Source organism: Uranotaenia lowii, chromosome 1 (genome assembly GCF_029784155.1).
Source record: "Uranotaenia lowii strain MFRU-FL chromosome 1, ASM2978415v1, whole genome shotgun sequence".
In the NCBI taxonomy this organism is placed as follows: Eukaryota; Metazoa; Arthropoda; class Insecta; order Diptera; family Culicidae; genus Uranotaenia; species Uranotaenia lowii.
The window spans coordinates 30,386,130-30,410,610 of NC_073691.1; the positions used below are offsets into that span (position 1 = coordinate 30,386,130).

The 24,481-nt window shown below is 32.7% G+C and overlaps 1 protein-coding gene across 16 annotated transcripts in view; it reads left to right on the top strand.

The window, feature by feature from the left end:
* Nucleotides 1-24,481, top strand: part of LOC129740291 (tropomodulin) — a 303,884-nt gene that overhangs the window by 130,235 nt on the left and 149,168 nt on the right. The window contains exon 1 of one of the 16 annotated variants that reach the window (XM_055731908.1): nucleotides 24,373-24,464. The exons of the other annotated variants lie outside the window; for them this stretch is intronic. The gene's annotated coding sequence lies outside the window, so the exon portion shown is untranslated. Of the gene's footprint in view, nucleotides 1-24,372; nucleotides 24,465-24,481 lie in introns of those variants that run through there. 16 annotated transcript variants of the gene reach the window in all.

Consider the following 24,481-nt stretch of genomic DNA (forward strand, 5'->3'; position numbering starts at 1 on the left):
TAATTAAATTTCAGTTAGGGTTTCAGATCCACATACATAAAAATTTGCACTCTTGTCAGTAGACGGATGAAGATCTGCACCCGGATTGACAGGGCCCCCATGTCGAGGACCTGGCTTCATCTCTTTTTCCGACATGGTCCAAATATGTCAGCGCAGAGCAGCGTCTCGTAAAATGACAAACAAACATCAGCATCAGCCCTCACTGTGCCGCCAAATTCAACGATTCGTGTAGAATTAATTGCAACAACCCTTTCAGCTCATCCAGAAAGGCATCGCGACGCTCCGAATGACTGAATGACTGACTGAGCTGAGTTGAGTTAAGCTGACCAAATGATGGGTGTGACCCAGATCGAATTGCGCGAATTTACATAGACATATGTTTGGATCATATCTGTCTACGACTGAGCGAATTCACGCAACAACCCCAAAAAAACAAACAATCTTGCTGTTTTAGAGAAAATTTTAAAGATGAAGCTGGGAAAAAGTGGTTGGAAAATTTAGCAAATTTGCACACCGAATCAGCCGATTTCGAGTTTTTCCCCCAACAGAGACGACACCATGTGTTCCATTTCCAAAACTGAAAGTGTTCTATTTCGAATTCGAACTCGATCGGCGACGAGGCGTGTTTATCCAACAAATTTGAGAAAGAAACAGAAAAAGAAGCTCCCGGGACCGGTCAAAGTTTGATCGCGAAAAATGCGAAATCTTACATAGGTAGGTTGGTACATTCAGAAGATAAAATAGTCAAACTCGACCACATGGTTTCATTCACCTTTGGCTGTTTTGGGTGAGACAAAAAAAAAGAAACCGAGAAAAAAACATTCTTTCGACCAACACATTGGCAGACGCCGGCCGTTTTGGGAGACGCCAACTTTTCACACCTGATTTTTGGCGGTCGTAAGTCAATGAGTGACGTCACACGGTTTGGGTTTTTTTCCTCTCTCTCGTTCATTGATTCGAACGTTACTCGCGCATGTCCTCTGGATTTAGAGAATGCTCATTTGATTACACCTGAGTTTTACTTTTGCTCTAATCGTAATGTCGACTTTAACCTGTGTACATGTGAGCAAAAGGATGACATCTTAAAAATAAGTGAAATTTACAACCACCCCTCTCTCTCAGGGGCGATTGTATTTGTGAAATCGTGCGTTCAAAATAAACTAGAAGCAACAAAAAAAAAATAGGCACAAATTCGAAAAAGATGAAGCGACAGGTGTTTGTTTGAAAATAAAATCTTGGCGCGACACACAACCGCTAGTAAGGGGGGATGATGATCGTGACAAGATCCCCCCTTGCTTCCATCCCCGCTAGATTTGAACCAAACTTACCCAGAGCATAAACCAACATGTATCTTGAGGTTTTCTTCAGATTTATTTTCTTTGACTTTTTCACTCGCTGACAATTTCCATGCGTGGGTGGTTCGTTGCCGTTGGAGATTAGTTCAGAGAGCAGACAAAGACCTTGGACCCCAGTCCGATTTGAATTGCGGGATTTTGACCGAGCAGACTAAATACGAAGACTACGACGATGATGACGGTTGACAAAGTTGTCTTAATTTTTCAGGAATATTTTCTTTATTTTTTGCTACTTAAACGTTAAAGTGGACTCTTGATAAGGTCGAATATTAGAAACAGTTACAGTTTTCCATAGAAAACCTAAAAACACGTTGAAGAATGTTAAGAGCATCGTAAAGAATTTTTCAATTTTTTTCAGTTTTTTTATGATTATTTTGTTCTCTCCCGCCTCTGATACGAAACAAGATCAAAGTCTTGTTCGTGGTCCTGTTTTTTTTATCTTTATCTTGACTCCAATGTTAATCCAAATCTGTATGCTGAACTCTAATGATGATTAATGATGCGAATTCATATCCTGATGTGAGATTCTTGATTCTAATTATTTTTACAAATTTAGAGCCTGGTATCCAGCCTTCTGCTTTTAATACCTTGTCCCGAATCCTGATTCAGGACTCTCCTGATTCTGATTCAGGACCTGATCCTGGATCCTGATTCTGGGTCCCTGGTTCTGATATCATTTATCTTATTACTAATTAAGATCCGGAACCAAATTTTCATTCATTCATCTTTGAATCCTGATCCCGGTTTCTATGATGGACTATGATTGCCGAACAAGGTTGCCAAAATCAGTAGCGTCCATTACCAGGGGGCTCAATTGAGCCTTTTGGTGTGGGGGAGTGTGTATAAAAAAAAAAAAAAAAAAATCACAGAAATACCTATAATTTAACAGAGTTTTGAAAAAAAAATCATCACAGAACTGGTATCACAGAACACAAAATTTTGAAAATATTTACAGATTTGACATTTTTTTTCTTAGATTTTGTTCATTTTTCAATAATTGTAATTTTTAGACAACATACATTTCGGATTTTCTACTTTATTTTGAAAAATCTTGGTGAAATCGTTAATTTTAATTGATTTTTCTCAAGTAAATATCAAATAAAATTAAATTTTCAATGACTTTTTAATGAAATTAATGCTTTTTTCATCACAGAAAACCCTCACAGAAATTCTGGGTTCAATCACATAAAGTTGGATATTTTTTTTCGCAAAAACACAGAATTTGTTTCGGCAACCTAGTTATGTTCCCGTTTCTTTTTTATGATCACGGGAGTTATCATGAATTTGACCTTAACCTAATCCTAATTCTTAATTTCATACTTCCTGATTGAGTTTCTCATCCCAATTCTGATCATGGATCTTGAATCTCAGATCCTAATCCTATAAATAACACTCATTGTGAATTGGTCAAGGACCCTTGATAACAGTCACGGATCCTGACATTGAGTTCTGGTACTGAATCATGATTCTGGATCTTATATATTGAGTTTTAATCATCGAGTCTGGATTTAAGATAATCCTTGATCCCAATCTAGGATTGAAAATGAATTTTGATCAATAAATTGTAGCTAGGACCCCGATCTCGTTTTCTGATCTTGAACCTCGGGCCTTGATTTGTATTCTGATGCTGGATTCTATTCCACGATTCTAAAAATAATCCAGAATCCAGTTCCAGAATTCCGATCTTTGTTTCAAGTCCTGTATCCTGGCCCATATAAAACTTATCCTGCATTTTGAATCACAATCCCGCATTCTGCTTACGATATTGTTTATGATCACTTTTACGCCCTACAGAATACGCATTGTCTAATGTCTTAACAGTTTAATTTTCAAAAGAGTCTTTAAGGAAATTAGAATTGTTCCTAATATTTTTCTGGCAATGATTAAAATTAAATTTGAATTTTTGAACGAGATAAGCTTTTCTTTTTGCCCGATTCCCAACATATTTCAAATTGCTACTCAAAAGTTTTAATCGTACCAAAATTTTCAGGTATTTTCCAATGATTAAGAAAAACAAGTATTTGTAACATATGATGTTTAATAGTGCACACTATAGCCAAGAGTATGATTGCAGAATTTTAAATTTTGTATGTTACGTCGTTAAACGGAGCACCATTAAAATAAATCAAACAAATAATATTGGAACTGGAAGAAAACATGATTTGAAATATCGTTTCTTGACAGACTCATTTTTTTTACAAAATTAGTAGTGTTGATGTCATGCAGATAACTAATAGATATTCTACAAGAACAATGGAGCAAGAACAGTTAAATTTTGTAACTTTTCGAATTACACCAGTACACCAAAGCGATGATTCGTGAAAACCGTTTATTCATCCCTAAAAATCCATAAGAATGTATATCTTTTCACTTTATCTAGTTCGGCATATATTCAGCATTTATTTATTCAAGAGTGCTGAAATTCGAACATTTTCCTACCATTTATATAATCCTTTCTGAAGTGTATCTGAACTTATATGAGAAAAATTAGAAAAAGTAGAGTTGAAAATATTTTGTTTTTACTGAGTCGATTTAATTTTTCGTACTTTGGTCTCTGTTGATTTTTGCTTTTCACATATTCTCTAACTTAAATCTATTATATTTATATAATTTGAAAAAAGGTCAAGCTTCTAAAATTTAATCGACTTGAGATATAGATAATCGTTAAATAAAAAATTATATTTTTGAAGTTTATACACGTGAATCGTAATATTAAAAAATACGCCTTTTTTGTTAAATAAAAATTCTACAGCCATTCTACAACGATCAAAAGTACGCGTGGTATTTTTTAAAACCTTTAACCGGAAGATGCAACTTCTATGAGGTTTTTGAAAGATGCTTAAGAAAAATGTCGCCATCCATCAAAAAGTCAATCAATAGGGGGAAATGGGGTAATTTGATCCCATTTTCTTATAGTATTTGAAAAATTTAGGAACCCGCCATTGCAAATTAAAAAAAAGCACGTAATTTAAAATTTCTTTGCTACAACAATCAGAACGTTACTCGATTCGGCACATGAATTAGAAGCATAGAAATTGTGATTTTTTATTTAGTTAAAGGAGATTTGACCTCTATTCAAGGATGCTTGATGCTTTATTCAGGGACGCTGCAACTTTGTCTAAAATCAAGGAAATCGAAAGATGAAAGCTTTATTAACGATTTTAGGCCATATTTTTTTTTATTTCTCAATTTTAAAGTCATAGCTATAAAGAATTTCAAATGTTTTTCTACATCCCCATTCATAATATACTTTGAGGCGTTTTTCTTTTGACAAAATCAATCTTTTATGTCTTTTTAACCAGGCAATCATTAAATAAACTTTTTTTTATATAGATAGAACTTGTATAGGGCTTTATTGTGAACACAAATCAGTCAGTTGAAAATCATGTGTTTTTCAACTCAAGAAATCAATGGTACCCATAGGTAACATTTTGGAAAAAAAATACATAAAAAAATAAGAGTTTACCATTGCTCTCAAGTAAAAGCATCATGAAGTTATCATTTCTCAACGATTGATATATTGAAATAAATATTTATAACAAATTTTGATAATGTTGGAAACATTCGAAAATGATGAAAAAAGATGTATAAGTCAAATATTGTCAAATTTTTCATTAAAAGTTCAATCACTCAGAAAAGATTTTTTTTTTATTTTCTAAGGTAACAGAGCACTGTTGTTTTGTTCCATTTGGCATACTTTTCTAGACCTTAAGATTATTGTGAAAGATTCCAGTTACAAAATATAGCTGAAAAAAGCTGAAATGAATGACTTTTTCGTGTTTCAATTTCAGAAAACCACAGAAGTCTACTCTTGTAAAAACATTTTGGATGAAAAAATAATTTTCGTGTACAACAACTTGTCTTAAATATGGAAACCGTATCTTTCGGTAAATGGTCTGGAAATAGAACCTCTTGTATCTGATCCAGCTAACACAATTTTCTGAAAACTTGAAACATAGCAACTTGATGGAAAATTTTGAAAAAAAGCAATAAAATTTTTATATATTACTGTTTTTATCAATTAAGTTGTAAAAAAGTTTATTTTTTATAGTAAGACAGCATGACATAAAAAGATGTATTCGACAGGTTTAGTTTCGTGAGTTTTAAATTATGTTTTACTTTTGATGGAAAATTTTCAAAAAAAAATACCAACAGAGTTAACAGTTATGGAAGTTCAAAGTGAAAATGGCAGTTAGCATGTATTATGAACCGAATTGTATGTTAAATCCGTTAACCCATCGGCATTTTTCATATGAATACGCTGATTTCTCTTAGTAATATGCTTTCTTAGGATTGTCGGTTGCATGACTCTCGTTAAAATAAAACCTAGTTTTAATTTTTGAAATGTAAATGAGTACTTAATAAATCTTGAATATTAATTTTTCAATTTAAGCTGGTTAATAAACAGTGGTTCGGAATTTATGGAAAATTCCCCTTTTTATCGTATTTCACTATTTTTTTTGTATGGGAGCCTTCCCTACCTTGAGTGTGACGGACTCAAGACTCCACAGACACCATTCTTTCCTCAAAAAACAACTCCATACCGAATTTCAAATCAATCGGCACAGTAGTTCCTGAGTTCTAGAACAACAAATGTACAAATTCTTTCTATTTTTATAGAGATTTTGACGATTTTTGGTAAATTTCATGCAACGATTGAACAAATTAATCGAAATCATATCTCCAGTTTTTTGATATTGTGAAGATTGTAACATGAACTTTCAAATGCCATCAACGATACAATTTTATCACAACGAAAAGATATCAAGAAAAAAAAACGTTTTATTGGACCAGCCTAACTTTATTAAAACAAGTTGTAAAAAAACCTTCAATTCAAAAGAAAGATGTTTAATGTCTTTAACAAAATTTGATTAATTATTACGTTCTATAACACTGTAGAATAATGTAGGACTTTTTTTTCTTTAAAATGTAGGCCTCTATCTTATAACAGTTAGGATATAATTTTAAGATCTCACATATCTTATGAACCACCCTTGAAATTTTCTAGTCAAAATGACCGCCTTAAGTTGTTGTAAAAGTTTGCAAAAGACATAAGATGCATCAAACTTCACGGGAAGACGCTGATATGACTATGCATTAGTTTTCCGCTGTAATGTTTTCTACAAATATTTTTGGTTAGGATTTTTTAAGTACCTAACAAAACATTTCCTGCAAGATTTCAAATTTTCATAATAACTAAAATCAGTTGATAAAAAAGCTACAAAAATTAAACTGAATCAACCACATAGGTACTACTAAGGTACTTCCATACGAGAACTTGGATATCTTGCGTAGTAGAATCAATCAAATATAGAAGCTGAAAGACCTGAGAAATTGGCTGATTGAGTAAAATTTAAGGTGAAATATTACTGAAATGTCTAAACTAATCACGCAAATGTTCATAAGATCCACCTCAACGAAGTAGCCCTATGTATTAAATTTAGCGGTTACTTTTTAATAATGCTTACAGGTTTATTTACGTAAAGATTTGTGCATGCTTAGCAAACCTTACCAGTTTTTTTTGGAACCTTTATAGAAACAATCAACATACAACTCAAAAACAAGTCTTCTTGAATACAAACAATAATGGCAACTATAGTTTTTAATCTACAAATATGCTTTTTGCTGTCTTTGAAGAAACGATTATTTTGAATAGGTACATACAACCCTGAAAAAAATATATCTTTCATGGATCATTTACGAATTCCTAAAAGGAATACTTTCAATAATAATTTCTATTTCATTGCTTTCCCAAGTAACACAAATTGAGCCAATTGGCTTTTTTGAGATTATGATTGTTTTATAAAGATTTTTCCATGGCATCCAATTTTTAAAACAGTTTTATTGTAACATAGGAAATGCTTCATTTATCGTGTGTTTTAATAGAGCCATGAAAGTTTTGCTACAACTTTAATAAAAAACTATCTTAAGAGTTGTAGAGTAATGTTGCGAAAATATTGCTAAAGCTTCAATAAAACATATACTTTTCTGTTTTTACTAGGGCGTTGGTAGCTGTTTTAATAAAGCGCTCAATGCATTTTTTAAACTAGCTTCAAATCCATGTTAAAGAAATGTTTTATTGGAACAGTGGATGTTGCCATGATAAAACTAAGTGATGGATGATTTGACAATCGAGAAGATTGAGTGATTGGCTTTGAGAAAAACGGGCTCTAAAATAATGTAAATCATTACAGCTAAATTCATCTGAAATATAAAAATAACTTTGTCAAAAGAATCGCAAATCAGTCCACATCATTAATCGCTGAATTCTTAAGGTTCGTATAAAAGCACTAATTGTAAATAAACATGTTTTTGTGATTCGATAAAAATAACTGAATTAGACAATTAATTAACTACAGTATCTGTAGATTTATAACTGCAATTGAATCCAGCGCGAATGGAGTTTAATCCTGAAAACATTATCATCAGAAAAAGCTTCGTTCAACGCCGAATAAAGTAAAGGTTTTAATTTTCATTCTCTGCTTCGCTGCGAAGTTAATCTGTATTTACGTTATTCAATCCAGAGTTAACAAAATTTTTTCCGGGTAAACCGCCCTTGAAAATTTCTAGAAGACTGCAGCCACTGGCTACTCCTCAGAAAAGACGCAGAAATGGAGTTTCATAACAAGCGAAAATGCTCATTCTAAGCTTTTATCAGCCTCAACAAGTTTCAGAATGATGTAGTTTGAATGAATACCATTACCATTGGCCAATCATTGTACATTTATTACGAGTAGGAATGTGTTTCGGTTAAATTGAAACAATTGATAACTTGACAAACATGATTCAGAATGAACATATGTACGGAATCCTATTGAAAAATTTGAAATTTGCATTTCAGTATCCACTTTCAATTGGACTTTTTACAAGATCTAAACTTAATAATATGATGCGTGTAAGCTATTCCTAACGATGGTTTCAAGTTTCAAGTATTGGTGATATTATAGATTATTGACTTACAATAAAAAAAACATACCAAAATTATGTCAATGAAACAATCCATGAAACAGTGCAATGAATGCCTTTTGTCAAGCAACTAATCGAATTATTCTCATTTTTTACGATAAACTTTTCTAGTTCAAAAATGGCTAAATCCATCATGAGCGTGTATTCCATTTAGAGAAACGTCAAACGAAGCTGTGATTCAAGCTCTTTTGAAACTCTCATAAAGCTGTTTATCGAAATTGTTTTATAACAACATATTTCTAGCTGACATAAAACAATTTTAAAACTCCTTAAGATTTTAAATATTACTTTCTAAACAATGTTTGCGGTACTATTTGTTGTAAAGGTGGAATTCATTCAAATAATTCAAAAAATTGCATCATTTGATTAAATTGATATGTTCCTTGAATTACTTTTTTAAATAATAAAATGCTTAAAATGTGGTCAATCTTGATTTTCTTTGAGGCTTATGTTTTGATGCTTTTTTGTACAGAAATCCTAGGTTGCTATGATTTCATGCTGAGATATAAATCATGGGTGGCCAACATTTTCAACAGGCGGACCAAATTTCAGAAATGAGATTGGTTGGCGGTGCGAAAAAAACAAATTGTTTTTTAGTATTCAAAGAAAACAAATAGAAACAGTTTTCAAAAACACTATAAAAAAAATTGCCACATCGAGTATAGACTCACACTAATATATCATATTTGTTATTTGTATATTTTTACAAATTTCGCTCCATTTAAAAAAGCAGAAATATTACGCAATAGGAAATGAATTACCCCCAACTTCTGTATGTACGTCAATCCTTTCAAGGAATTTAAAACCTCCTCGGTTTATTGATACCAGAAATGTCAAATCGCGTGACTCCATTGGCTATTGAGTCAATTTTATTGTCTCCAAATATAAAATAAGTGATCGAAAAAGTGATTTTGCAAAGATTTCGAGTTAACTGTTCTCCTAAGAAAAAAAAATGATAGATAAATTAAAAAAACTGCAAAATAGAATTGATTAAAAAAAAAAGGGTTCACAAGCTTTTAATCTTTGAAAGAATAATTATTTTAACAAACTTTAGCTGTATCATAAATAGTATGAATTTTTCTAACTGAGAACCTCAACCTCAACTCAATCCAACTCTTTTCTAATTATGCAGTATGTCGATTCGACAAGTGATTTGAAAAAGCCTTCTATAAACAGATTTCAATGTTTTATAATCATTTCACCTTTTTCAATTTAAAAACTTTGCTAAAAAAAAGGCGCTCTTCAGATAAATTTATCAGTACCAAACCGGTTCTAGTTGAATTCTACTGCCCAACTGCAAATTCTGTCTAGTTTTTTATTATTGATGTTCATAAACACAGAGCACGTTGTCAAATAAAATGTATTTGGTTTTGGTTTATTTTTCATAAATACACCCTTTTCTGTTAAAGCTTAGCAAAAAATTACAATTTGTAAAAATCTACAGAGCAAGCTTTCGATAATTTAAATTATTTACAAAAATTATTAAATTTTGATGGGTGAACAAAGTTGTTGAAATAGAAATCAAGTTATAAATGGTTGAAGTGTTGTTAAAGTAAAGTTTTAATGGTAATGTTGATATGATTCGGTGACTTTTTACGAATTTCAAGCGATCTTACTTTCTTTCTGAAGCTATCCAAATTCCTCAATATTAAAACTATAGTCCGCTTGAATGCTCTCAATACACATGGTATGTAGTCACCAAAACCCAATCGGAAAACATTGAAAAATGTGGGATGGATATCACTGATACTGTGTCAAATACCGTAAAAATTGGAATTGTAATAGTTTTTTTTATTCTGTGGTGGTAACTTTTTTTTTGTAAAATTATATGAGGCCCTGAGAGCCATATGGGTGCGGTACATACCAGTCAAGAGAAACGAAAAATAATAATATGACTAATAATCATCAATGGATTGAAAATCCGATCAAAATGATACAAGTTTCGGCTTATATCTGCTGTATCATTCGATATTTGAGGCTAAATTTGGTTTTTATGTAGCCTAATAGTTCAAGCTTTTCCTTTGAAAACTTTAAGTATACAAACTAAACTCTGTATCAGGATTAATTTAGAGAAAAGTTCGAAATCACAAATCAAATTCCTCCAAAAAAAAATGATTTTCGCGATGCGCTTGGTAGGAGTGTCTCTATCACGGACATCTCTTTGGTATAACATAGCAGGGCGCGCCCAAGAAAGTCATTCTTGTAACAGTTGTAAAATTATATTAGTGATGGAAAACCCTAGTTCAACGATTAGTGGCAAGCCGTGTTCCAGCAAAATGTCCAGCAAACAGCCGGTTTCGAGCCATTCGGGTCTCAGCCGTCCGGGTTCCAGCCAGCCGAGGTCCAGCCAGCCGATGAAATCAGTGGCATCCCGCAAGCTGTTCGAAAGGGAGCTTTTCGGAGATACCGACGCCATGGACATTGAAGACGGCCCTGGTTACGACAATGGGTATAAGTGCAAAACTGATCGATTTTGAATAACAATTGCCGAACGATTTTCCACGTTTCAATTTATATTTATTGATAAAAGAAAAGCGTTCAATTCTAAGAATATGCTTTGGGTTTTACAAAAAGAGCTTAGTGGGCCATAAAAAGTTGGTCGCGGGCCATGGTTTGGCCACCCATGACATAAATGAATGAAAACATTTTTCAAATTATTTAAATGCAATCTCCAACAAACACCATATGCTTTGGAGAGTAAGTTATAACACGAGAAAAAAGCTTCTACAATAAAATTCCTATCAGATTCATGACGTAGTTTTAAAAGAGCTGTGGGTAGTCTTAACAGAGCTTTGAAGGGTCTCTTAAAGCTATGCCTATAAGGTCGAATGAATTATTCTGTTGGATGTTTTATTATAGCAAAGAAATTAGCTATAAAGACGAAAGTCAAATAGAATGCGCTTTGGTCAATAAAGTAGCTTCAGGAAATAGTCTCAAGCGAGCTCCGAAGGTTGGCTTAAAACTTAAATTGTTACTTGGGTTGGGTTTTTTTTTAAATAAGTGTAGTACTTCAAAATGCAGTTTGTTTGATATAATCTGCAAAGTTCCAATAACTCAGATTTACATAAATTTTCTGGAGGTGTGTTCTTTCTCCTGTGGTTGTTATAAAAAGCTTCTGAAAAAATTAAGAAAACATAATGTTTTGCTCAAGATGCGGTGGGTTTGACCAACTTTGTCCAACTAACATCTTTTTGCGATTCTCGGACTTATCTTCTTTCAAGTAATTGATTTTGATGAAATAAGTTGTTTAATAAGTTTAATGTATGTCGCTGAAAATGTGTACATAAAATTCTGTGAAACCTGATTTCAAAACATTTCATTCAATGTTATTTGATTCTGTTAAGTTTGAAATTTTTGTTTCGGTTATAGTCGCTTTAACATCTTTATGTCATTCGCGACTTATATCAACGATGCAGTTAGCGGACAGTCTTTGAAAAACTAATCCTTACAACTGTAATCGATGTTTTACTCTTGGGCTCGAACTCACGGACATCGGCTCAGGAAGTTACTGACTTTCCAACTGAGCTATATCGCAAGCCAAAATTTGAAATTTAAAAGTTTCAGTTTACTTCTTAGTATTCAACAGCTAATAGTCAAAATAAGTTGGATTGAAAACTTAATTGTCATTTTCCGTTCGATTTTTAACACAAAAATCATCAAAAGAAAACACACACTCATATCAATAAACAAAAGTTACATAAACAGCAATGAAATCTATTTTAGAGTCAATAGACACAATCGCTCTCTGTTTATGGCTGCAGGCAAAGATTATCGTAAAAAAATCGGAAAATTGGAGCAAACAAGAAGGAAAAAAAACTCATTGCAAGAACCGATCGTGGTACGGCCTAAGAAAATTTCCGTTTTTCCGAGAGTGGATGGCCGGGGTAAAATTTTCGCCTTTGCTCTTGGTCCAGATTTATTTCATTCCAAGCCAAGTGCGTCTGGGTAGAAAACGTTTCCGCGTTTTTTTTCTCTTTTCGTTCATTCGATCGGATCCGAGTTCAAAATATTATCCGGATCGGTCGCCGGGCGGACGTACTTCAAAGTCAAGGAAAGCCATTGCTGGATGATGTGGGAATCTGGTTGCTTACCTCCTTGCGTTTAATGAGCGTTGATCTGCGCCAAGGTAAGATAAATACCTGGGGCCCGGAGATCAAGTGTACTTTGAACCGAAATAATGACCGTGGCCACGGTTTTGATGAAGGGCATAAAAATTGATTGAAAAGTTTTAGTTTAATAAAAATTGTTCTTATTTTCTCAAGAATCCAGTTCATTGCCCCATCAAGAAAACTTCTAAGAACTTGAAAAATTCCCAGAATTTTTAGAATCGGTTCAACGAAACCTCAACTTGGCAACCAAGTCACACCGATTCGACCATTAGCCGCCCATTAGATTTACGATCGACAAATGTAAAACTTTGCCTCTAATTCGATGACATAAAGCATTCTAAAATCGGAATCCCCCTACGACCAGACCAGACTTGCATAATATTTTTTTGAAGCTCGCCTCACCGCTTGGGTAATCCAACTTTTTCGGTTGTTTAGGTCATAAACTTGGGCTACTAAAAACCTTTAAAAAATTACAAAACCTCTTAGTTTTTTTTTTCAACGGATCCCTTCGGAATATTCTTTACGATGTCCATCTCCCGGATTCAATTCCCTGCAATGCAGTCTATGGGTGGAAAAGTATGTAGTCAAAATTTTCTGCTTTTGTATATTTTATCTTCGGCTTCGGGCTGGGAGGAAGAAACTTTTCAGTTGCAAGTTTTGTAAACAATCACAAGCAGTTTTGCTTTTGGTTGGTTTGCTTACTTCAATGAATATTGAGGACGTCCGGCGATGGTTCAACAACGCGGATTAACCTACTTTTTCCTGCAACCTACTGACTGTGGCCAACGACGACTTTCCTACGTTCTTGGGGGTCTTTCTCGAATGACTCTTGCAATGCGCTATCGATGCATCACGGTGAAAAATGGCCCCCGTTGTTTTGACACCGATTTTCGCTACTGTTTTCTCTAGATGTCTGATGATGATTTTTATTTGTTATGATTAAATGTAATAAAACCTGTCCAAGGACTTGAAATATGCAATCATTGAAATAATTCCCTCACAATACCTACTGTTTTACCATTTTCCGCCTCTAGCTTTTTACGAAAGTGCATGGATGGCTGAACTGTCAATGGGACATTTCGTCATTTGAGCTAGTCATAAAGTTGATGCTCGTCAAAACGGGGACTAATGGCGAACTCATGTCGTGGTGATTATAGTAAAAATGCAAGAAAAAAAAAACGATGATACTTTTCAGTCTGGTTAGTGTCATCACTGCATGCTGAACATCACTCTCACCATCCCATAACTAGAAAAAAGCTAATTTTACTGGTTTTATTTTGGGGTAATAGTTCGAATCGGTAAAATTGTATGATTGTGAGTCATTTATTCAGTTGCATTAAATTTGAGTTACATAAGAAAACCAAGCTACAAACCGTATTCTCGATTCTTGTACCAAATGAAAATCCCCACAAGAGTGTGTCAATTTGTATCTTTTTTTCGGGCTTCATAATTTCTGGAGCAACGTTTGACTCAAAACTTCCTAATCGCTTATAAGTCCGCTGTTCATGAAGCTTGTGTAAAGTTGCCAGATTATCCGGTTGTATCCGGGTTCGCCCGGATATTTTATACAAAATTTAGGAAAAGCCCGATCCGGACCGGTTGCCAAGATTTAATTTTTAAAAGCCCGGATTTTGCACGGATTTATTCACTTTAAAAAAAATGTGTCGAAAGCTTTTTTTTTTATAAACGTGTCCAGAGATAAATTTTTGGCACGAGATCAATAAAAAAAATCATGAAAATTTTTTTAATAAGTCTAAAATACAATTTAAAATCTGTTGAGGAGTTTGATTATATTTTTTGCATTTTTTTAAATTTTGTTGAGTTATTTCTCGGTTTCGACCAATTTTGCCCAAGAATTGCCTGGATTTCTGGTCCAAAAGATTGAAATCAAATGCTTGGATTTTGCCAGGATTTTAGATAGAATAGCCCGGATACGCTCTGAAAAAATTCTGGCAACCTTTAGCTAGTGATTTTTAAAGTTAAGCTTGTTTTGAATTCCACTAACTTTCATTAATTTCTTCTAACCTACGTTTTAAAACTGTTAGAACATATAAGAACATCAGGGTAGCAGCCGAATAAATCATGTCGAATTTCGCAAACCGATCATATACATCTTGTAGATGTTTAGGCTAAAAAAAACTGACCTATGCAAAATTTCTGCTAATTCTTATTTGATTTAGGTGTCTCAAGGTGCTTAAAGTTTCGGTTTTTCACGCTCAAAAATCACCAAAGGGCCAAGGAAATCGCGAAAATTGATATTTTAATTAAAATTCCAAATGATATAAAATGCATAGGGCAGATGAGGGCATAACGAGCACCCAGGGCATAATAAGCACTCCTACATAAGTACGTATTTTTTTAAACAAATTTTCATAAGGACTTGTTTCGTACTACCTACAGTATTAATTTTTCACCAAAAAAGAAATATCCTTTTCATCTTTACAGCAATATTAAATAATAACCAGCTAGGTTATCAAGTGACGAAAATATTATAATTTTTGAGCACCACCAAATAAGCTTTTATGACCTTTTATTTGACCTTTTATATGACCTTTTTTTTTTATTTTTCACTTTAATCAATTTTAAAACGCTTATTTACTTTAATTTGTTCACTAGAGACGAACAGAGCACTATCAATGAAGGCATAATGAGCATTTTCTGCCGGGGAATCCAGAAGCGAATTCAACTCGATGAAGTCAACTGAATAATAGAGCTACAGCTTGACTTGATTCATCTGTCGATTTGGCCCAGGCCGTAGGAACGGGGAGGTTTTGGGGGTTAAACCCCCCCCCCCATGAGGGTCCATAAAAACAAGCGAGGTATTCTACTCTTCACTCAAAATTTGAAATTCTTAGTCATATTTTGATCGTTGAGTAAGGTTATTCAAGAGTAACAATCTTAACTCAGAGATAATTCCAAATCATCGAAAACTAATGCCAGGTTCAGAATTCTGCTTCAGTTTTTCGAAATTTTCTTGCTTGTTGATAGAAACTCGTTCTTGAATATTAAATTTTAAATCAGGATCAACTCATTTCATTTTGTTTCCAGCTTGTGAAAGTTTTAATTGTAATTCTGTTTTTATATTTCGGATTCTGTATCCAGTTGGGGATTCTTGATTTTAGGTTCGAATCATCATTAGAAAATAGAAAGTAGAAACTTTTTTGAAATGGTTCAAATTTGGTTCTATATTTCATCCAAATTCATGATTTTCGAAACTCATTTGTATTTTCAATATTGTGATAATAATTTTCCAAATATAAACAAAAAAAGCTGAACCCATCCTGAATTTTTGTTTGATATTGATTTGAAGTTCTTAACCCTTCAATGCTTTTTAATATAAAAAAAGCAATTATTGATTCAGTGAAATAATAATATTTTAATTGGAATAACACAACAGAAAAAGTTTGAAGTCGTTATTTTGAGTATAATGACAGTTATGGCCCATCATAGTTGAAAAATAATTTTATAAAATCTTAATTCATTTCAATACGATTTTGCAAATATCGTTCAAACCTTGTTAATTTGGTGCAGGAAGGTGTTTGTTATTGATTTAGAAAAAAAAAGTTTTCCAAAGATTGTTTTTTAAATACATAAATTGATTATTCCAATTTTTCCGCATATTTTGATCGATAATTCATACATATTTTGAATTTCCGTGATAAAAATAACATGGGCTTTTTTTTAATTTCTAGAATTATTTTAGTCGATACATCACTTAAAACTTTTCAAGCGTTTACGAGATATTTGAATTTTGATTAGTGTTATTTTATAACAAATCTATGCATCAAAGTGTTAAATTCAATTCTTGAAAGTCTTGAATAAAAAAAATTGAAAATTTGTTCTCATGCACAATTCAAACATTATAAAGCTTTCAAATGGCAATCCAGAATTGAAAACTCTGAGTGAGATCAATAGATTAAAACGTCAGAATTGACATTATAAATTCATGGTTGAGAGTCTGAAACAAATTTCATTTCTTGGTTAGTAATTTAAATGATGATTTGGATTCTGAATTCTGAAATCGATTGAAATTCAGAAATAGATGTAAAATTCATATTCTGAGTTCAGGTCTCAGGTTCAAAATTAAGATTTAAAAATAATATTCAAAATCCAGATTCAGATTCATAATCAAATCGCCAGAGATGTCATACTTATAATTTGGGGTTGATAGTTCAATTTCAAAAATAGAATTTGAGTTTAGGTTGCTATTTTGTAATGAAAAAACCTGGTATATTTTTTAAAAATTAATCTACAGAATTTTTACTATGGAATTGATTCTCAATGCGAAACAGTTCTGGTAATCTTCCTGTAAAACAAATTGCAGGAAATTCCATTTTCTTTTTTACATTGTTATTAGAATTTCTTTTCAAACTTTTTTTTCCAAATTTCAAACTAAAATCTAAAATTTGGAATGAGTTTGAAAGAACCAGATTTAAACTGCAAAATTTATAACTTTTACTTCTAAAACTTTGATTCATGATTTAAACCCCCCCCCCCCCCCCCCCCCATGAGACGGTTCTTCCTACGGTCCTGATTTGGCCTATTGGTAAGGTGTCGGAGAGGTAATCAGTAGACTAGAGTTCGATTCCTGTCGAGGGGAGTTTTTTTGCACATACCATTCATGATTGATTTTTTTTAATGTTACATTATACGGCTAATAGCATCAAAGCATCATCCGTCAAACAAAACACCAGAAACATAATGTATGAGCATGTGTTCATTCTTTGAATTCTACCAACAGACCTAGAATATTTTGTTATTGCTTTGTTTGATGAATCTACGCCTCACCGTTTAGTGCAATCATGATCATGAATGATAAATGAAAAAAAAATCACCTCGACCAGGAATCGAACTCGAGCCTACTGAAACTGAACTCGAAGCGTACGAAACAAGCCAAGCTGTAGCTCTATTAGTCAGTTGACTTCATCGAGTCGAATTTGCTGCTAGAATCCCCTGCAGAAAACACTTATTATGCCTTCATTAATGGTGCTCATACTGCCTCGGGGGGTTTCTCATTACGCCTCTACAGTGACTGGTTTTCAGCTTCCGGCAAAAATTTTTAAAATGCATTTTTAAACGTTTTTATCTACTTTTTCAAGTTTCATCCAATTAGGCAATAGACAATTTGAGTGTCTGGACACGAAACAATGATGTAATTCACATATGACAGCTTTTCTCTATGGTTAAATAAGCATTTTCCTTTAGGTGGCCATTATGCCCCCATCTCCCCTATAAAAAAAATTGAAAATATGCATTCATTTTTAAAGCTTAATTTATGTATTTGAAACATTTAATGAAAGATTTTTTTAAAATGCCCAGGATTATTAAATTCTTATCCAGTATTATTATTTTCTTCAATTCAAATAACACGACAGAAAAGGATTGAATCCAAATTTTTTTTATTTTCAAGTTACAAGTCGTTAAAGTTAAAAATAGTTTTCAAAATAATTGCTTCTTTTTGAAACGATTTTTAAAATATTTCTAAACCTTTTTTCGTATCATTTTTTATGATTGCTTAAGACTCAGAAATTTGACATGAATAACGTTTTATTGACGAAACAGCGTTTATCTTTAAACCACTTTTTTCTAAACTAACAATAAAACTAGAATTTTTTTACATATTTTTATAATTTTTCACCTGTAACTAATAAATCAGTGAAAAACAAAAAAAAATGAGTTAATTTTATTTTATCTCCAGCTTAACTTTCATGTTGAAATGAAAATAAGAATTAAAAACATTCACGCGTTTTTTTTTAGAAATAGTTGAAAATTGTTTTTTGTTGTTCAAGAATAATGCTCTTCATTCAAGGGTCAAAAATGGAGTTATTAATATTTATTTTGGTTCAATATCAGCATAAAAAATCAGCTCCAAACAAATCAAAGATCTGAAACTGTATTCATGAAGTCGTAGTTTAAAAATCGATTTAGTTCACCAAACTCAAATGTAAATTTAGAACGATATTTCTAATATTTGTTTCAGTCAAATAAATCATATTAGCATATCTAGCATATTAGCATCATAAATTTTTCAATATCTGTCCGCAACAATGATATAAAATCACGAATGCAGAAAAGATGGAAAAACGGCTGTAATCGAAACAAAAAAAAATAATACTAAGCTAGAGAGTCGCAGCTTTATATCCACAGAGTCGCAGGTTGCCGACCACTGAGCTAGTGGTTCAAAAGATTTGTTTATTTTTTATTTCACTTACTGTCATTAACTTCTTCCAACCAACGTTTGAAAACTTTACGAAACATATAAGAACATCGGGTTGGCATTTCGCAAAACAACCGTTAACATTTTGTAAATCGGCTCAAAATACTGAGTTGTGCAAAATTTCAGCTTAAACGGACTTTATTTAGGGGTGAATCAAACGCTCAAAGTTTGATTTTTTCACCCTCAAAAATCAGCAGAGGGGAGACCAAAGAAAATCGTGAAAATCGAAATTTTTATTTATATGAAAAATGTCTTAAAACTGCATAAAATGTAGAGATCTCGTGTCATTTCCATTAAAAGTTAGAGCCAAAAATCGATTAGCTGGGACTTAGTCGGTTTTCCGGAAAACGGCCTGAAAGTCCCAGAATGTTGATTTTTGGCTAAATTTTTTTTTCGAGATATCACCATATCTCGACGATTTATGCATTTTTAAGTCATTTGACATCAAAATTCAAATTCGATTAAGCTTAAATTTGGCAAAGGACAGTTTTTTCAGCCAACCTACAAAATGTATGTGGCCGGATTTCTGAATTCGATCTTGAAATTTTTCCCATGCACCCATTGCCACCCTAATGAATATATGTTGGTTACCTCTAGTGAAATATAACCTGACAGAAACGTTAAAGCATTTTTGAGAATTCTGTATTAGTCAAGAAGCTTAAAGAAGATGAAAAGTATTTTTATTAATTAGAGGGAGTTCACACAGCGAGCAAAGAGCAATATGTGACGTGAAACGGTGTTTCTTCTCTGTTCATGGCAACCGTCAAAAATCGATTCAGCCTGTCAAAAAATTCATACTCCGATGCTCGAGGCAGACTTGACAAGAACCCACGAAATAAAGTTAATAGATTGTAAATTGACAAAATAGCTGAAAATTAAACAAATCTGCCATGTTTTTTTGGTATGGAAAAGATATCGTGACATTTACTCATTCCAGACATGCAAAGTTGTCTAAATCAAAGAAAAATCTCTAGTTTCAAAGAATGTTCAGTGAATTTTCATCAACAAATCTGTGTCACAGAACACAGAAGTTTAGAAATATTCACAGATTTCATAGATTTTTCAAACTTTGTACGTTTTTAAAAAATTATGGTTTTTCATTCTTTAATACAATTAAATTTCTAGCTTTAAATTTGTGAAATATAATAGGATTGGTAATGTTAGTGATTTAAAAAAAAACCTAAAAAAATCAACTTGTCATGAACTTTAAACGAAATTAATGAAAATTTTTGGTTACGTATGGGGTCAAAATTCAAATTTAGTAAGCAATCATAACACCACCAAAACGCTCAATATGTATGGACATTGATTTCCAAAACTTTCTTCTTTTAATAGGACCATCACACAAGTTTGAACAAAAAATATTATAATGGATAACTGACAATAAATTTAAATAATTTTATTTATTGAAGATAGATGACCGTGATTTTCGTTTGTTCATTTTGTTCAACACGATTGCCGTAACAATCTAATCTTTTAAATCTTAAAATATTCTTACTAGAAGAATAAAGTGTTTGATTTTATTATCGACTTGTTTCGTCGAATAAATAACTACAAAATTACTTGACCCTGAATTAAATTTATATTCTTATAATTTACCATTTTACTTTACTATTTTAAACTTACTTAATCTCGCGATCGTCTATACTACTGTTTGTAGTTATTTGTTTACTTTTGATGTTATGTTTACATTTGTCTGTCAGTGTTTTCATCTTAGGTAAAATGGAGTTGAAAGCTGACTTAAAATTTTTAGAGCCCTTCTGTTCATTGACAACGTCGTTGTCGCACCTAATTTTGATGTGGAACATTTTTGCACAAATTCTTGTGTTATGTTTTGAGACTTTTTCAAAAATATTCGTGTTTTTTAAGTAAAAAATATGACCATATTCTATGCTATGTTGGGCTAGTCCTGATCCTCCAACCTGTTTGTTGTTTTTAACATCGTTTTTATGTTGTTCTAATCTTTTATGCAAAAACTGACTTGTTTCGCCAATTTAAGATTTTTTACATTCTCCACATTTTATGTCATGACCTAAATTTGATGTTTTTTCTTTTGGAGAGGAGTGAAAAGCCAAAAGTCGCTCGAAACGTCCGGACCAACTGGCAAGTAATTTTGTAGTTATTTATTCGCCGAAAAAAGTCGATGATAACAACAAACAACTTATCGCAGCGATTAGCTAATTTAACTATAAAATTAATTTTAGACAGCACATATTTCAAGATTTATTGCTTAAGAATTTCATTCAAACCAGTATAAAAACACAAAACCGAAAAATCGGTGCACAGAAATTAAAGAGAATAAAATAATGCCAACCCTCCCTACAGTGTTTTGAAAAATTTCTCACAAATTATTGAAATTTAGTACCGAATATAAAATTTCATTAAGTTTTAACTATGCTTTCCAGATTGCCCAGAATTCGTTCGAATCATTTCGCTTCATTTGCATAATCAAGCTTAAACTTAAATTGAGTCTTTGAAATAAAGAATTTTAATGCAATTTTCAATTGTCCTCTGCATGATTTTTATTTTAATTTCCTAGTTTGCCTAAAACTCATTTTTTGGAGTAGGCAAAGAAAATTTTCAAATTAACAAACCAATTTTAAGATTTGGGTTTGAAATTTATACTTGTAGTTATTCAGAATAGGAATCAATTAAGTTTCATAATGGTAAAACAGTTTTATCCTTTTCCATTTTCATTCAGATTCACAAGTTTAATAACGATTGAATTATTGAAGAAAGTTATACATAGAAAACCAAAAATTCAGAATTTTAATAAAAGATTTTTGGTTGAGGGTTCTGATACTAATTTCGATTGATGGTTCAAAATTCATCTTGAATTCAGATTTCAAATTGACCTCGGATTCGGAAGTCAGTTTTTGAACTCAGGTTGAATATAAAGGATTAATTTTGATTCTTGATTTGATTTTTTTTTCATGTTCTCTAAGAAATCCTGAATAATAAATAAAATAAAGATTTATTTTGAGCATTTCTTTCATGAAAAATCTACATTTAATTTTTATAAAATGTTATTCACGAATTGAAATTGTAGTTTTTTGATGGTCAAAGAACTTGTAAGGTATGTGAGCCAAATTTTGGCATTATCTCTTTCTTGACATGCCAGCACGCCTTTTCATGTTTTTCAGGTCCATCTCAAATATTTTGAACACTTTTTCATTGCAAAGACAATAATTTGTTCAAAGTCTGTGCATACCAGTTTTTTGATAGATTGTACTTTATTAGAGTAGGTGATTTTTTTTTCGATGTGCATAAGAGGCAATTGTGTTGGAAATCATAAAATGATAATCAGATGAACTCACCTTTCAAGTGCAACTGTCAAATTCAAAAGCGATTTCAATCGCGAACATTATTCTCCAATTTAAAAATTTAGCTGGAAATATATTTTATGGGTTTGTTGTTTAGCATTATTTATATGGCAGATCAACAAAAAAGTTTCAATCTAAACTATTAAATTTTAATCTAGTTTTCAATATTGGATAACAAATCTGATTTGAACAGTAAACTGAATCCCTAACTTTTTTTTATTTTTTTAACTGTTCTTTACAATGTATACATAGTTCAAAAGAAAAAGTTATACAAAAAATTGTGCCACCAAAAATATTAGTTTTAGACGCATAAACAAGGTGGTGAAATTCGGGCATAATCCGGGCTTTTTCAATGAAATCCGGGCAACTGGGCCGGGCTGGACTTTTCAGAAATTTTGTATTAAATAACCGGGCAAACCCTGATAAAACCAGGCAATCTGACAAGCTTACTATAGACCCAATTTGATATGGGATTCAATGCTGCCGGAGGAGCTAATTTCCTGACAAGATTGTTATCAACTATTTTAAACCCCTTTCTGGATCCATTAATTAATGTGGTAGTTTCATTTCATGACCTGATAATTTCATTTGGAAAGAAAATCTTCATGAATAGAGGGTGGAGGGCGTGTTAGACCCCTAAAAACCTTCTAGCACTTTGGAAAAGCAGCAAAAAATGGAGATTGGCCTGTAATTCTCCACACGATGAGCATTTTCAGACCTATGGGTCGGTGAAAAAGATGCGATTTTTCAAGGTGTAGAAAAAGTACTATCCGAGATTGATTGATTGAAAATCATGCAAAGTGGTGTGACAAGCAAAAAAATTATTATCAAAACTAGCAACGTTGGAATCCCATCCAGGCCCAGATCCTCTAGAAGGATCCAAAGAATTCAGCGCTTTCAGAACTTCTTGGTCAGTGAAAACGGGTTGCTGTAGGCTGATGTCATAGTTAGGTAGTGTTACAAAATAGGCATACAAGCTGTTGAAAAAACCACTTATTTTTATTCTACAAAATTGACCTCGACAATTTGGACAACTCAAAAATACCAAATATTTAGTTACTCATCATTTTTCGAGATGCAGAATTGCAAATTTTGATGATTTCTCGCAGATATTTAGCTCTTAAGGGTCCTCAATAAGCTAAGATAGGATCACCAGATTGCCCGATATTATCCAGGTTTGCCCCAATATTTGACACACAATTTGAGAACAGTCCGGCCCGGTCCGATTGCTCAGATTTCATTAAATAAAAAATACCGGGTTTTTTCCCTGATTTATTCACAATATTTGGTAAATCAAACAAAAAAAAATACAAATCTCGCGTGAGCTTTCATTATGTCGTATGAAACAAAATGTGAACAAAGAGTTTTATTACGAAAAAATACGAAAACTGACATAAACTAGTCGCAACTTCTTTCCATTTAGAATATTTGTAGCCTGGACAACATATTCTATATGTCAGATATAAATTTTAAAGTTGTTTTGATAACTTTGGCAGCAGTATTTTTTATATTAGCCCTCCAAAACTTTATTTTTTGCGCAAGTTTTATAAAAATAAACATGAAAGGTTTCTTGGAAGACAAGAATACAATTCAAAATCTGTGGATGAGTTTAAATGAAAATCATTTTCATTTGATTTTTTTCTTGATTTGTATCATTGAGTCATTTTTAGGTTTTGGTAAAATTTGTCCGGACTTTTGATCGTCAATTTTGGAATCGAATGCCCGGATTTTGCCAGGTTTTTATATAAAGGACAATCATTAAAACCTGATACCTGAAAAAATAATTTGGGCAGTGTGGAAAAGAAACTTCCGTGATAAATTAATTACTCATCGCTCCAGACATCTTAACACCGGCAGAATATGGAAAATCATACTACGAAAACAACCGAAGCAAAGAAAAACAAACACCATCCACTGGAAATATAAATATGCTCTAGCTGCTCTGTCTGCTTTTTGGTTTGAAAACCAAAAGAAAAATCAGAGGCGTATGGATCTTTAATAAGATACTATCCTGTTCAATTTTTAAATATTTTCTTAATCTGAATTCAAAACATGAAATCTGAATAACAATTTAATTTCCGCTTTTGAATTTGAAATCCAAAACCCTGAATCGCTACCGTCATCTTCGGAAAGTAGCTCTCATATCGACACGGCCAGGTTCTTCACCACATCACACCCCCTTAGCCTGTTCCCTGGACCAGGAAAAGCTACACCCCCGGATTGAAATCCTAGCTGCCCGGCCACTTCTCTTGAGTGGGTTTCTCACTTTACACGGTCGACGTACGATCTTCAATGATGGCAATCATTCGCCGTCATCGTCATCCCATGATGACGGTGTATTTTTGATGATTGCGGGGAGTTTTTTGGAAATCCGCCGGCAGGCCCTGGCTCTTTCAGTACCCATCGGAGAACGGTCCCGTGAAGATCGCGTGAAAAACCGCGAAAATTTTTGTCGGTTGATCGCGGTTCTGCGTTCCGTTTGGAAGTTGCCGAGGTGTGTTTGTGTGTTGC